Source organism: Eucyclogobius newberryi, unplaced genomic scaffold (assembly GCF_026437365.1).
Source record: "Eucyclogobius newberryi isolate DKJ021-1_F unplaced genomic scaffold, fEucNew1.0.hap1 SCAF_8, whole genome shotgun sequence".
Lineage (NCBI taxonomy): Eukaryota > Metazoa > Chordata > Actinopteri > Gobiiformes > Gobiidae > Eucyclogobius > Eucyclogobius newberryi.
Genome location: NW_027316500.1, coordinates 40894681 through 40911194, shown reverse-complemented (window position 1 = coordinate 40911194; position 16514 = coordinate 40894681). Strand labels below are relative to the sequence as shown.

Genomic DNA, 16514 nt, shown 5'->3' with positions numbered 1-16514 from the left:
AGCATTAGCAGTAGCAGTAAGGCCGAGCTCAGCCCCTCAGCGTCTCCCGTGCAGCCGGGACTAGACCAGGAACAGAATAGGGACCATTTTGTGACAGTTCGGAGGGGACAAGGCGCTAAACGCCGAACCTCAGAGCGCCGTGAGCTTCACGTCTATAATAGGTTTTCTCCCCTCAGCGATCACACGCCCGCTGAACACACGAGAGAAACTCTTGTAATCGGGAGTTCTATTGTTAGAGACGTGAAGCTGCCAGCTGCTAGCGTTAGGTGTTACCCGGGGGCCAGAATGGGTGACATCGAAGGAAACCTTAGGATCTTAAAGCGGAGTAGGACCCGTTTCCGGCGAGTCGTGGTTCACGCAGGCGGTAACGACGCCCGGCGGAGACAATCAGAGGTGCTCAAAGTTCAAGTAGCCGCGGTGTGTGACCTAGCGAAGTCGATGTCGGACACTGTAATATTTTCTGGTCCCCTGCCCAATCGGATCAATGCTGAATTGTACAGCCGTCTCTCAGCATTCAACAACTGGTTATCCAGATGGTGCCCTCAAAACAACGTAGTCTTTATTGATAACTGGAGTGCGTTTTGGGGAAAGCCCGGGCTCATACGCAGGGATGGCATCCATCCGACTTCGGAGGGTACATCCCTATTAGTTCAGAATTTGACCGATAGTCTTAGTCGTGTTAAGTGACCATCTAGGGATGAGCCCCAGGTGCAGAGCAGCAGTTCAAGACGCTCCTCTGTCGCTGAACTCTCGCCCGTTCTGTTACCTGTGAAGTGTTCAGATTCAAGACAGATAGAGACTGTGTGCGTCCCTCGTGTCCCTCGTGTTCCTCGTACAAATAATGCCAAAAAGTCACATCTCAGAAAAAATATTTCAGGCGTCAGACCAAATAACTTAAGGAAAATAACAATCACAAATGACACAAATACACAAATGAATAAACACGTAAAATGTGGACTGCTAAACATTAGAGCAATTTCCTCCAAATCGCTCTTAGTTAATGAATTAATTAGTGACTATAACATAGATCTTCTAGCTCTAACTGAAACGTGGCTTCAACAAGACGACTACGTCAGACTAAATGAGTCCACCCCACCCACCATGTTAACTCCACCCACCCATGTTAACTTTCAGACTGCCAGGAGCACAGGCCGAGGTGGTGGTGTGGCAGTGATCTCACACTCAAGCCGACTCATGAGCCCTAAAACTAACAATGCATTTCACTCATTTAAAGCCTTATGCCGTTGATCACATGTCCAAATATGAAAAACCAAAAAGGAGTTTTGTTCATAGTTATCTACCGACCTCCTGGTCCCTATTCAGAGTTTTTAACAGAGTTTTCTGACTTTATATCAAACTTAGTGTTAGCCTGGGATAAAATAGTTATAGTTGGAGCCTTTAATATCCACGTGAACATGAGTGATGACTCTCTCAGTAATGCCTTCAGCGCCTTGTTAGACAGCATTGGTTTCACTCAGAATGTAAATAAACCGACTCACACTCACAAGAACACTCTGGATCTTGTCCTAACGTATGGAACAGAGATTAGTGACCTCATTGTCCTCCCTCAAAACCCTATATTGTCAGATCATTTCCTAATTACCTTTCAGTTTATTCTTAAAGATCATCCAGTCCCACAAAATAAAGTTATAATGAAAAGGACAATATCTGAAAAATCTATCTCAAAATTCAAAGAAATAATAGAGCCAATATTCAGTGACATGTCATGTGATCATGTCATGTGATCATGTCATGTGATCCTGCTGAGAACAGCTTTAGTCCCAGTTTAAGTGATCAATGTGTCGACTTGACCATGAATTCTCTGAAGTCTGCTCTTGACGTTGTAGCGCCGTTAAAACAGAAGGTCATAAGGCCAAAGCGCGCCTCCCCATGGTACAACCAAGAACTGCGTTCACATAAACAAAAAGTTAGAAAGTTAGAGGGATTATTTCGTCGCTCTCACACCGAAGAATCCCTAAAAGCATGGAAAAGTTGCCTGCTGTCCTATAAGCAGGCTCTGCGTAAGGCCCAAACCAGATATTATTCAAATCTAATAGAAGTCAACAAAAGTAACACTAAATTCCTTTTCAGCACTGTAGCTAGGCTAACAAACTGTCACAGTGCAGTAGAGCCCTCAATCCCAGCTACACTCAGCTCTGATGATTTCCTCCTATTTTTTAATAATAAAATAAAAACAATCAGAGATAAATTAGATGAAATTACCCCCGCTATTAGCCCTGAACTAGCCCAAGCTGTAAATCTAACGTCCCATATAAATCCACCTGTAAACTTAGAAAGTTTCACAGCTGTTGATCAAGCAGAGATAACTTCAGCCATTATGTCCTCTAAAAGCTCCACTTGTGTCCTAGACCCCATTCCAAGCTCCTCAAAGACATTCTCCCCCTAATTATAGACCCTATTCTTAATATAATAAATACTTCACTCGAAAGTGGCTATGTTCCACAGTCCTTCAAACATGCAGTCATTAAACCTCTTCTGAAAAAGCCTAATCTAGATCCCGACCTATTGGTAAACTACAGACCTATTTCAAATCTTCCCTTCGTCTCTAAAATCCTTGAAAAAGTTGTAGTAAAACAGCTTTGTCGCCACCTGCAGGACAATAACTTATTTGAAGTTTTCCAGTCAGGGTTCAGAGCCCACCACAGCACTGAAACTGCACTAGTTAAAGTCACAAATGATTTGTTATTAGCCGCTGACGATGGACTGGTCTCAGTCCTGGTTCTGTTGGACCTCAGCGCAGCGTTTGACACCATCGACCACAACATTCTACTGCAGAGGTTAGAATGTGATGTAGGTGTTGGAGGAACAGCCCTCAGCTGGTTTAAATCCTATCTATCTGATATGTTCCAATTTGTTAATGTAAACCAGAGCTCCTCACCAAGCTCTAAAGTAATTTACGGTGTGCCACAGGGTTCGGTACTCGGTCCAATTCTGTTTACTCTTTATATGCTGCCATTAGGCAACATTATCAGAAAGCATGACATTAACTTCCACTGCTATGCAGACGACACTCAGCTGTATTTATCAATGAAACCTGATCAGAGCGATCAAGTAGACAGACTTAGTACTTGTGTGAAGGAGATAAAAACCTGGATGACATTAAACTACCTGCTTCTTAACCCTGAAAAAACCGAGGTCATTGTGCTTGGCCCTAAGCATCTACGAGACGCTCTATCTGAGCAGATAGTCACACTGGACAATGTCAGTGTAGCCTCCAGTTCTACTGTAAGAAACCTTGGAGTCTTATTTGACCAGGAGCTCTCATTTAAAGCTCATATAAATCAAGCTTGTAAAACAGCCTATTTCCATTTGCGCAACAAGAGCCAAAATCAGAAGAATCCTGCCTAAAAGTGATGCCGAAAAACTTATCCATGCATTTGTAACGACTAGATTAGACTACTGTAACTCCCTGCTTGCAGCGTGTCCTAAAAGCTCCATAAAAAGCTTTCAACTGGTTCAAAATGCAGCAGCAAGATTACTAACAGGAACAAAAAGAAGAGAGCACATTACGCCGGTGCTGAAGTCTCTTCACTGGCTCCCCGTCGAGTCTAGAATCAAATTCAAAATTCTACTCTTGACCTACAAAGCCATAAATGACATGGCCCCATCCTACCTCAAAGATGCTATAGAACCATATCATCCAAACAGAGCTCTTCACTCTCAGAATGCTGGCCTTCTGGTGGTGCCAAGAGTCTCTAAAAGTACTGTAGGAGGTAGAGCGTTTAGCTCCCAAGCTCCTGTGTTATGGAATCAGCTCCCGACCCATGTTAAATATGCTGACACAGTCTCTTCATTTAAGTCCAGGCTTAAAACGTTCCTCTTCGAAATCGCTTATGGTCAGACTAGTTAGGAACAGAAACATAAACCCACAGCTTCAGCTACGCTGCCCTAGGAGTAACTATGCTGGGGGAAGTATGACAGCTTGAGCACTATCTTCTTCTTCTTCTGACTACTTATGCTATCAAACAATATTTATTTTTTGATTCCACTTGCAAACTGTTCACCGCCTTCTTTTCTTTCTCTCACTCCTGAGGACCTGTGGACCCAGATGCCCCTCCCCTGGTGAAGTGGTCCCTGCCCTGTGTGGACGGTCCCTCATCTGCCTGAAGAGTGGGTACAGTTCGCCTCAGTCGGTCCCTCATCTGCCTGAAGAGTGGGTCCAGCTCGCCTCCGACGGTCCCTCATCTGCCTGAAGAGTGGGTCCAGCTCGCCTCCGACGGTCCCTCGTCTGCCTGAAGAGTGGGTCCAGCTCGCCTCCGACGGTCCCTCTTCTGCCTGAAGAGTGGGTCCAGCTCGACTCAGACGGTCCCTCTTCTGCCTGAAGAGTGGGTCCAGTTCGTCTCAGTCGGTCCCTCATCTGCCTGAAGAGTGGGTCCAGCTCGACTCAGACGGTCCCTCATCTGCCTGAAGAGTGGGTCCAGCTCGCCTCAGTCGGTCCCTCATCTGCCTGAAGAGTGGGTCCAGCTCGACTCAGACGGTCCCTCATCTGCCTGAAGAGTGGGTCCAGCTCGCCTCAGTCGGTCCCTCATCTGCCTGAAGAGTGGGTCCAGCTCGCCTCAGTCGGTCCCTCATCTGCCTGAAGAGTGGGTCCAGCTCGACTCAGACGGTCCCTCTTCTGCCTGAAGAGTGGGTCCAGCTCGACTCAGACGGTCCCTCTTCTGCCTGAAGAGTGGGTCCAGCTCGACTCAGACGGTCCCTCATCTGCCTCCCTCCAGTCTCCTCGTGTCCGTCTGTCCGTCTGTGAGAGTCGGATCTCTCCTTCACTGGAACTCCTCCAGGTTTCTACGCTTTTTTCCCAAAGAGGTTTTTTTGTAGTTTTTCCTGGCCGAGAAGGAGAGTCTAAGGACAGAGGACCCTGGGACATCGTCCCTCGCCACCACAGACATTGTCTGACTCCATCGCCACCACAGACATTGTTGATTCATTTCTCCCTGTGGCCCTCAGAGGCAACTGTTGTTGTGATTTTGGGCCTTACAAAAATAAATTGATTTGATTTGATTTGATTTGATTTGATATTTGTGAATTCTGTTCTATATTTGTGAATTCTGTTCTATAGTTGTGAATTCTGTTCTATATTTGTGAATTCTGTTCTATATTTGTGAATTCTGTTCTATAGTTGTGAATTCTGTTCTATATTTGTGAATTCTGTTCTATATTTGTGAATTCTGTTCTATAGTTGTGAATTCTGTTCTATATTTGTGAATTCTGTTCTATATTTGTGAATTCTGTTCTATAGTTGTGAATTCTGTTCTATATTTGTGAATTCTGTTCTATAGTTGTGAATTCTGTTCTGTTTTGAAACTAATTTCTCCGTGAATATGAGTCTGATTGTAATAAAATATACAGAATTTTGAAGCTTAAACTATAAAAAACACTATGTATCCCTGGGACACAGTGCTCCACTGACGTCTTCTTCTACAGCGGTCAAACGCTTGCTCTTCCTGCTAGACTTCCCCCTGGTGGCCTTTTGCTAGTATTAATCTATACATTAGACCCACCATTATAACGACTGTAGGGTTCAAAGCGTGGGTAAAAAGTAGCAGCTTAGAGTCAGGAAAGTACGATATGTAGTACAAGTCCAAAATACCTTAATCATGTAATAATCATGATTCGCCTCAATGCATTTTGTAATGCAATTTGCTGCATTTTGTAATAAGTAATTACCTTAAAATCTGAAAATTATTACAAACCTTTTTTTCTCTAAATGTTATAAATGTTGCATTATGTAATTGAACTAAAACCATCAAATGAGCTAATCTGAAATGACATTGTAATTATATTAGACATTCAACATCCAATTAAAAAAATCAAAATTTGGCCTAATGTATTGACTTTTATTATTAGGCCCGAGCTGAAGGACGAGAATCATCCCAGCGAGGGACTTATTAAAAGTGTAGCCGGGGGCCGAAAAATTGTGCAAGTGGAAAACAAGGACAAACTAAGCCTGTGAGTGTTATAAAAAAAATAGAACTCAGTGAGCTTTAATTTTAAGTGAAGCCTATGGGAGCCCGACGCCAAAATATTTTACAGTAAAAATATGACGCTCACTCCAAAACAATAGTTAATGTTAAGACATGTAAAAAATTATATTATGACCCCGCCGTAAATCTTACAGGAAGTCGGCCATGTTGGATCAAACACATCGCTGCCAAAACTGCACATCGTTGTTCTTTTGGGTTAGAGTTAGCGGGTTAGTGTTAACGCTAACCCCTACAGTTTGCCTCTAAAACACTTCACAAATACTTTATTACACTCTGACCTGTGTTTTTTACCTGTGGCTCCTGACCCTAACCCTTTCCTCACAGAGTATCATCACAGAAGTTTTTTTTCCTGTTTTTAGCTCCACATTAGCACCGCTTTCAGTTTAGCTCTAACGTGTTCAAAACCATTTCCTTTCTTTCTTCCACATGTTTCCCAAAGCCACACGTCTCTTTCCCCGCTCAGACCTCTGCTCAAGTAGATTAATGCGTCGGCACATCTCAGCCCTCGGCATTTGCATCACCTGCACACACAGCAGCTCTGAGCAGAGCAGGGGAAGGGCAGCTGCTGCAAATAATTTTTGGACTCGTAGTTCTAGCCAAATAACACTACATAGCTATAGGAAAATTATAAATATAGTGTGAATTTGAAATGTGTGACAGCCCTGGTTTACAGGCAGGTGTGTGCATGGTCTTCTTGTGCGTAACCGTGTGGCTCAGTCACAATTTCCCAGTGATTGGAGAGTATGTTCTCAAGATGGGCGTGTGCTAATTTAAACGGACCGGAGAGCTCGATGGGATGATGTATGGTCCGGAGGGCGCAAGAACAGAGCTCTCACTGTGGTCAGATCAGTTTTGTCTAATGTTGGGCTGTCAGTATGTGTCGATTTTCCCCAGACTGGGACAAGGGTGTTGGGTAAATGTGAAGGGACAGTGGGGATTAATTTGATTTTTCAAAGAGACGTTCCTCTGTAAACTGAACACATTCAAGTCTGCAGGTCCAGTTTGGCCCAGACTGCGCAGTAACAAGTGTCCAACGTCGGAGGGGGAGGTGTCCAGCAAAGAGTTTAAAGAGCTGTACAAACCCCCTCCAATTGTTTCTCTGTCTGTGCTTGTTTCTGCTGTTGTGTCTGCAAAAAACTTGAACATGGATTGCTATGCTAATTTATTGATTGGTCTATGAGCTTGTGTTGTATGTTGTTGATGTATGTGAATAAGCAAGCCAAAGACAATTTTCTGCCATCATCGCACATGACAAACAATAAACTTATTATATATTATATATACGTACTAAGAATGTGTACAAGAGGGGAGTTATGCATAACCAATGAAATATCAGGAAAGTCTTTTCATCCGCCCTTTGATGCTTCTAATTTGTCTTTTAAATCTGATCTCTTTCTTAGCCAATGATCATCTCTATGGCTGAATTAATTTAGGTCATTTCCTGGATCTAACAGAGTGCAAATGAACAGGGGAAGACTTGACGCCTGTCAAAGAACACGTCAGATATTCATGTAGTGGGCTCTGCAGTGCTAGGGACTAGTGAAAAAAAGACCAACTGTCATTGTCAGAGAACATTTTGGTTAACTTGATACATTTTTTATGTAAAACTATCATGGTAATATACTAAACATAGTAATAAATTTAGATCTGATAAATAATCAATACATCTGATCTTTGACAGGAAGAAACCACTGGTACCAGCCGTCCCCATGAATAGTGCATACAGTATATAGAGGTGAGGAACGCAAGTATTTGAACACCCTGCAATTTTGTAATTTATCCCGCCTAGAAATGATTGAGGGGTTTTAAATTGTCATTGTATTGTAGGTGCAGTTCCACTGTGAGAGAACAAATATTTTAAAATCTGGAAATCACTTTGTTTGATTTTTTTATAATTTATTTCAGAATCAGAATCAGAAAAGGTTTATTGCCATTGTCAATGACCAGACTTCACAAACATAGGACATTGCTTTGGTGATTTGGTGCTACATAAAACAATGAACAATGAAAAGTCCACCTCTCCACTTGCTAATCTAAAACAGTAGCACCTGTTTGAGCTTCTTAGCTGCATAAAGACACCTGTCCATCCCATAATCAGTCAGAGTCCAACTTCTACTGTGGACAAGACCAAAGAGCTGTCAAAAGATACCAGAGAAAGAAAATTTAGACTTTCACAAAGTTGGAAAGGGCTACGGGGCAATTGGCAAGCAGCTTGGTGAAAAAAGTGTTGGAGCAATTGTTAGAAAATAGAAGAGGGTAAAGATGACCCTAAAACCTTTCTCGGACTGGGGCTCCATGCAAACTCTCACTTTGGATGGTATTCAATACCATTACGCCGACTCATGCTAGCATACTACTCCGACCCATGCCACGCCTCGCTGCTACAATCCACTCCACTCGCTCGCCAGAGCCCCGTCGGCAGCCACGTTCGCTCCAAGCACGAACTTCGCCAGCAGCCACGCTTGCCCCGACCCACGGCGGCGGTCACACGCTCGCCCGACCCATAGCGGCGGCTCGCCCCGAGCCACGGCAGCGGCCCCATGCTCGCATCAATCCACGCATTCATTCCCCCAGAGCCCCTTTCTCAGAGCACCGGGCACAGAGATGTCTACGCCCCTCTGGTTATCTACAGTCTCTCCTTTGACCCTCTTCTTGCACCTGAGTTCGTTCTCCATTCGATCTCTTTCGACCCTTCATTCATCCCTCCCTTAATCCCCTCCCCTTTTCCCATTCATCCAACCATTCGACCCCTTCATCCCACATCCTTTTTCTGCATCCTCGCCAGGGTCTCAGCCGGCACAGGGAGGCTGTCTCTCCCCAGAACTGCCGCAGGGCACCGGGACGCCATCTCTCTCCGGAGCAGTCAATGGGCACCGTAATCGACCAACTCCTACTCTCGACTTATCGTCCAAAATCTGACGCTCTACTCTGAACTTGACGATCACCTCTATCCCTCCTCTTCGATCTTCAGGAACCATATAAATCGGACTATCCTCATATCTTTCATTCCACTCATTCTCAATCTCATTCAGCTCAATTAAGTTCCCTCATTCATCGCTCATATTGACTTCATTACAATCTATAGCTCGTCAACTCCAACATCCATGCAAGTATATCGCTCTGCACTCCGGAGCAAGGCGACTCCACCACGAAATTCAGTTTTAACGACTGCGAGTTCAAATCCTATCACTCTCGCACCTTATTCACACCCATGTACTCCGTCGACAACCTACAAACGCTAAAATTCTATTCCAATGCACCAGTATTAATCCTCCTGCTTTAGATTCCATCCAGCTACTCTTCAAAGTGTCCTTGACTATCCAGCTCCTCTTCCCTTGTGCCACTCAGTAACATTATTTTCAGCCAGGCTTACGTTGAGATCCAGATCATCTTTCTTCATCTTTGGGGGTTCTGAATTGGCTGGGCTGATTACCCGAGACAGAGTCCTCATCCTGAGTCTCTACCCAGCCAACTCTCATCGCTCCATCATCTATCCATCATCACTATTATCAATTAAAAAAAAATCTTATTCCATTGTTGTGGCGTGGTCCTTGCTAGTGAAGTGCATAAAAATAACAACCCACCACACAGCTGAATCAGTGGGAGTCCTGCGCTTGGTGTTGTTGCCTCAAACATACGTTTAAGACCACCGTCATTTGCAGCCATTTAACTTCAGTGTGTAAAAGAAGGCGTTTGTGCTTGGCCTCCATCTGTTCACAAAGCTGCTCAAATAGACAATCATTCAATACGCTGTGATGTTCAGCTAGCCACTATCTCTCTATGAATGACACAATACGTGTAGTTAAACCAGACAGACGTCCAGTTATAGAAGCGGCTCCATCCGTGCACACACCGACACAAAAGGACCAATTAAGTTTTTCTGATATGTAATCATTCAAAGACTTGAGTTCTGCAGCTGTAGTGTTGGTTGGCAAAAATAATGCACATAACATATCCTCATGAACGTCGTCCTTATAAAGATAGGGCACAAGTAGTATTGCCTTGTTGTCGGTGTCAGTAGACTCATCAACCTGGATGGCGTACCACAGTGACTTTTTAATCCGCTCCAACAGTTGCGCCTCAATGTCCTCCAATATGTCCTCAATACGCCTGGTGACAGTGCTAGCCGCGAGAGGAACATATGCAACCTTTTTGACAGCGGCTTCTCCTAAAAGTTCACAGCAAATATCCTTACTGGCAGGCGGGATAAGTGCCTCGTTAGCTAGCTTTTCCCCACATATTATGCAGGGCGGTCACCTATAGCGACAAACCCGTATTTTAAGTAGGACTCCTGATATTGTCGATTTAAATTTAGTTTTTTTCTTTGAGGTCGTAGGCTCCTTGTCTGGCTCCTCGTCTGCTCCTCCCTTGGCCTTTTCCCCTTTGCAAAAATGCTCTCCAAAGACATTTGTTTTTTACAAATTTCCGCTGGCTTGAGGGTCTACTTTTGGGCAACCTGTTTGATGCAACGCATCCGTGATGACGTATCATGTATAATGCACGTATCAAAAATGTTATCACGCAGGACAAGAGCAGAGATATAATATATTTGCCATTATATCTAATGGATTTCATTGACAATTTCATATCAGGCTTTTCATTATGGGAGTGTCTACAGACCCACGGCGCGCGGCTGAAACTGCTGGGCTATTTGACCGCGCCGGGTTAGGGTCAGGGTCAGGGTCAGGGTCAGGGTTAGGGTTAGGCTTAAGGTTAGGGTTAGGGTTTGCCATGAGGCTATATGTCCGTTCCGCGGCTCTTGAAACTGCTGGGCAATTTGACCGCGCCGCGGCTCTGTAGCCACGGCCTTTCATTATACATCTACAGACAAGCTAATTAGCGTGCCATGAGGTAGAGGCCAAAGTTACATCGAAGAAGATGCTATCGCTAATAAATTATTAACTCTTTTTGTGTGGCCCTGTAACAAGCGCATTATGGACCGGTACCGGTCCCCGGCCCGGTGGTTGGGGACCCCTGCTCTAAAACATCAACTTGCATCCTAGACCCCATTCCAAGCAGACTCCTTAAAGACATTGTCCCCCTAATTAGGCCCGAGCGCCACAAACTGGCGAGAGGCCTATTAATCTCGTAAGGCCGTGCGAAGCACGGCTGCGAAAGTGCGCACGAAGTGCGCACGAAATCGAGCGCGAAGCGCTCGCCCACTTCACTAACGCACTCCTTCACTCATGCACACTAACGCACTCCTTCACTCATGCACGCCCCGTGCATACTAATTAGTAGTAGGAAAATGGAACATTACCGTTGTAAACGGGCGAAGCCCGTGCAAAAGTGCGCACTAAACGAGCACTTTACATTACATAAAGCACTCATTTGCGCTAAGTAGCTCACGAATACGTTCCCCATCTCTTGCATGTTCCGTGCATATAAGCATGTAATGCAAAAATTGAACATTATTACTGTATAGAGGGCCAAAAACACAAAGTGGGCGGAGCCCACGCAAAATTAACGAAAGTACCCGTCAGTGACCAGGGACCCACACCATGAGGTAGGAAAGCGCGAGCGCTTTCCGAAAATGTATAGTTTATGATATTTGAAAAATGGGAAACATTGTTTTCGCATCGGAATATTATTAGGCCCGAGCCCCAGCAGGGCGGAGGGCCTATTGCTCCCGCAACGCTGCCGAAGGCAGCGTTGCAACTGTCTGACCAAACATGCGGGCGCAGCCCGCATGTTTGGTACCCCGTCGCCCCTGGCAAGTACAGTGAACTAGCCCATGCCGAAGGCATGGATCATGCATACTTACTCCTGCTATGACAGAAATAGTCAACAATGAGTGAATGGGCGTAGCCCATTCACTCATTGTTGACAACAGCAGCGCGAAGCGCTGCATTCCTCCAAAAACCCTCTTGGCATCGTCCTGTACGCGAGAATCCATGCCGCAGGCATGGGCCATGCTTGTATCTGCTCAAATCAATGGAAGTCTGTGGGGAGTGGGCGGGGCATCCCGACGGAATAGGGAGTGACGAGCGCGTAAGCGCTCGTAATGATGATTCCACCCCATGGCGGCATGGGGAAGGCTTAGAGCTTTCAAACGATGTATAATTTGTTGTTATAGTGGAAACGGCTATATTGTTTTTGCTAAAAATATTATTATTTTTATTTTTATTTTTCTTGTTCTTCTGCTTTTTGAACTCTAATTTGACCCCCTGAACATGCTCAAAAACTCACCAAACTTTGCCCAAAATTCAGAATCGGCGAAAAATTTGATTTTTTCTGGGCCATTTTTTTTTCCGTTAAAAAATGGCGCGACAGCGCCACCGACAAAAGTCAAAATACATTGCGCCTATGGGAGACGCCCCGAGGTCAACTTTGGCGTAAAGCTACGAAATTCGGGACACGCATTCCTCTCGTGAGGACGAACAAAAAAAATCATTGTGGCCACGCCCCCAGACTTACCCTATGGCCGCCATCTTCCTTTGAAAATGAAAACACGCTGTGTTAGCCATTTTGTTCACGTCAAACTTTGACAAACTCCTCCTAGGGCGTTTTGCCCACCGACTTCAAAATCGGCGTACGTCCTCTGGAAAAGTGGGGCATCTAAAGTTATCCAATTTTTTGAGATACCTTTAACGGTCTGTGTGCGGCGCAGCCGCAAAGTTGGACAACTTATTTTGGAATATTGCAGATCTAAAAATTGCTCCCATTTGATCAAAACCAGTCCGATTAGGACCAAATTTGAATCAGTTGTTAAACTTTCTAGTTTGGACCAGTTTAGGCTGACAAAATTGAAATGGCCGCGATAGCGCCCCCTACAGAGTGACCTTTAAATTAACATTGAAGGTCAAAAATTAGTTTTACCAAAATTGTCTAAACTTTACCCAAAATTCTATTTTGCCGTCCCGATCACAAAAGCCAATCACAAAAATGCCTAAATTTTTACGGCGTAGTCGTAGCGATGACAGAAACCTCCCATGTTATCCCTATGGGAAAACCGCAAAATCTCTCAAATTACCACATTTTTATGTTTTACACTTCAACGAACTCCTCCTAGTGCGTTTTGCCCACCAACCTCAAAATCGGTGTACGTCCTCTAGACAAGTGGTGCATCTAAAGTTATCCAAATTTTAAGGATAACTTTTACGGTCTCTGTGCGACGGAGCCGCAAACGTTTCCCAGAATTCTGACTATTTGGCCTTCAGAGTGGCCTATAAACAATAGAGTTTTTCCAAATGACATGATATTTTGCACTAAATTCTAATTTGCCATCCTGATCATACAAGTATGAGAGCCAAAGTCATATTTTGTACGGCGTAACCGTAGCGATGACAGAAACATCCCATGTTATCCTTATGGGAAAATCGTAGAATCGCTCAAATCACCACATTTTTACGCTTCACACTTTAACAAACTCCTCCTAGTGCGTTTGGCCCACCGATCTCAAAATCGGTGTACCTCCTCTAGACAAGTGGGGCATCTAAAATTATTCAAATTTTATGGATAACATTTACGGTCTCTGTGCAGCTGAGCCGCAAACTTTTCGCAGAATTTGGACTATTTGGCCTTCAGAGTGGCCTATAAACAAGAGTTTTTCCAAATGACATGACATTTTGCACATAATTCTCATTTGCCATCCCCAAATTAAAAGTATGGGAGCCAAAGTCATATTTGGTAAAGCGTAGCCGTAGCGATGACAGAAACATCCCATGTTATCCCTATGGGGAAACCGCAAAATCTCTAAAATGACCACATTTTTACACTTCACACTTTAACAAACTCCTCCTAGGCCGATTGCCCGATCAAGTTCATATTTGGGGAGAATCATCTACACAAGCGGGGCATCAAAGTTAGTCATATTTTGATTTTAAGTACTAGGGTCTCTGTGCGGTAGAGCCGCAAATATATGTCACAAATGGGAAAAACGCCAAATCTCTGAAATGTTCACATTTACGCTTCACACTTTAACAAATTCCTCTGTGGGCAATAGCTCGATCAAGCTCATATTTTGGGAAAATAATCTACACAAGCGCGGCATCAAAAGTTATCCATATTTTTATTCCAAGTGTCACGGTCTCTGTGCGCTGGAGCTGCACATTTGACCGACATTTGTGTTCATTTCCACTGGTTAAGCACAGCATTGTACATGTACAATGTGTCGCTGTCTTAGTTCTTGCGTTAGCGCCATCTCTGTAAAATGCAGAGAGCAGAGTCGGAAGGCCGGCGGCCCACGAGGGCCGTTGGATGCCGCTTGCGGCTTTAATTCTTCTTCTTCTTCTCGGGACCAACCCCCCTATTTTTCACCCAGTGAACATTGACGAAAAGTCACAAAAATGTTCACACCTCTAAAAATCGTGCCTCTCTACATTCTGGCTATTTCCCTTTTCTAAAATAAAAAAAAATTGGCGCGTCAACGCCCCCAAATGTACCAAAAATGCATTGAGAGATGGGAAATGACCCAAAAAAAATCTGATCGTAGAATCATGAAATTTGGCGCAGAGGTAGATGGTGACAAGAGAAGTAAAAAATATTATTACGGCAACGCCGTCCGCCCAACCAAATGTCGGCCATATTGCTTCAAAAATGGCTAAACATGACTTCGGAGTTTTTCCAAACGTCGTACTTTTACGAACTACTCCCAGGGCGTTGGCCCTAAAAAGCTGAAATTTGGTGAAAATGCTACTGAGGAGTGGGACATCAAAAGTTATCCAAATTACATTGATACCTCTCACGGTCTCTGTGCGGCGAAGCCGCAAACTGTAGCTAGAATTTCAGAAATCTCCCATATTTAAAATTTCGTCCGTTTGCGCAGATAAAGTCCGAATTGCGTCAAATTAGAATAAGTTGTTAAACTCTTTGCCCTAAACCTACTTGAAGTGAAATAAATTCATTTGGCGCCACAGCGCCCCCTACAGATTTTATATGGAGGTTAAATGTTTAGTTTTGCGAAATTATATGAAATTTGACACACAACTCAATTTTAGCATCCCCATCAAAAAAGTCAATGAGACCCATGTCATAATTGTTATGGCGTTGCCATAACGATGACCGAAACCTTCCATGTTATTCCAATGGGGAAATCGCCAGAACATGTTTACACTTTAGACTTTCACAAACTCCTCCCAGGGCGTCAGCCCTATTAACCTGAAATTTGGTGAGACTCATCTTCAGGACCATCAAAAGTTATCCACATTTTCATTCAAAGAGTCACGGTGTCTGTGCGGCAAAGCCGCACATTTTGCCAAGAATTCAAAATAAAATAGCTTTTTGATGGTAAAACAAAAGGGGAGAAGATTCAGATTCAGCAGTAGGCGTAATAAAAGGACAATTGGGGCGCGTTAGCGCCCCCTCCTCTTGCGGCGTGGCGGCGGTGTGGCGGCGGCGTGGCGAGGGCCGATCATTGCCGCTTGCGGCTATATTTGTAGATTATCTTCTTAATATAATAAATACTTCATTAGAAAGTGCTTACGTCCTTCAAACTTGCAGTCATTAAACCGCTTTTGAAAAAGCCTAATCTAGATCCTGTCCTATTGGTAAACTACAGACCTATTTCAAATATTCCCTTTGTCTCCATAATCCTTGAATGAGTCATACTTAAACAGCATTGTCGCCATCTACAGAACAATAACTTATTTGAAGTTTCCAGTCAGGGTTCAGAGCCGACCACAGCAGGGTTCAGAGCCCACCACAGCAATGAAAATGCCATATTTAAAATAACAAATGATTTGTTATTAGCTGCTGATAATGGACTGGTCTCAATCCTGGTCCTGTTGGACCTCGGCGTTTGACACCATCGACAACAACATTCTGCAGTAGAGGTTAGAATATAATGTAGGTGTCAGAGGGACAGCCCTAATCTGTTTTAAGATAAGATAAGATATTCCTTTATTGTCCCACATGGGGAAATTTCATTGTTGCAACGCAGGTAGATACAGAGGTAGATACAGAAGAACAGATCACTTATAGGAAGTCTGAAAAACACTTTCAGTAGAAGATCTCCTATAAACAAAAACTCCCATAGACAAAACCTCCCATTTCCCAACAAGGGGAAAATAATAAAGATAAATATAAATAAATACATAAATACCATGTCATGTGATCTCGACAGTAATTGCACATGAATATGTGTCACGACGGCACATGGATTGCACATGAATTCCAACAGCAATTGCACATATGACAGAATTGCACATGGTTAGGTCAGTATTGCGAGTGTTCAGGACTAACAGTGTTAGTTATAAAGTCTGACAGCAGCAGAAGGAAAGACCTACGAAACCTTTCCTTCACACAGCGAGGGTGGATCAGTCTCTCACTGAAGCTGCTCTCCAGAGCGGAGAGAGTGTCCTGCAGGGGACAAAGTGTCCTGATGTGAATCTAGCCAGGACCCTTCTGTCTATCTCTTTTTGAGCTGATTTGGGTTGTGATTATGTTATGTTTGTTACCACCTATAAAAGGTGTACTTTGTAAATTGTAAAGTTAGGTAGGGACAGAACGAACTTGTCTTAGGGAGAGTGAGGGTGTTTATCCACTGTGCACGTGAATAAACTTCCACCTTTT

At 44.0% G+C, this 16514-nt stretch overlaps 1 protein-coding gene across 2 annotated transcripts in view; it reads right to left on the bottom strand.

Annotated features, from left to right (window-relative positions):
• nrg3a (neuregulin 3a) overlaps positions 1-16514 on the bottom strand; it is a 564733-nt gene that overhangs the window by 36065 nt on the left and 512154 nt on the right. The gene's annotated exons all lie outside the window — the stretch shown is intronic.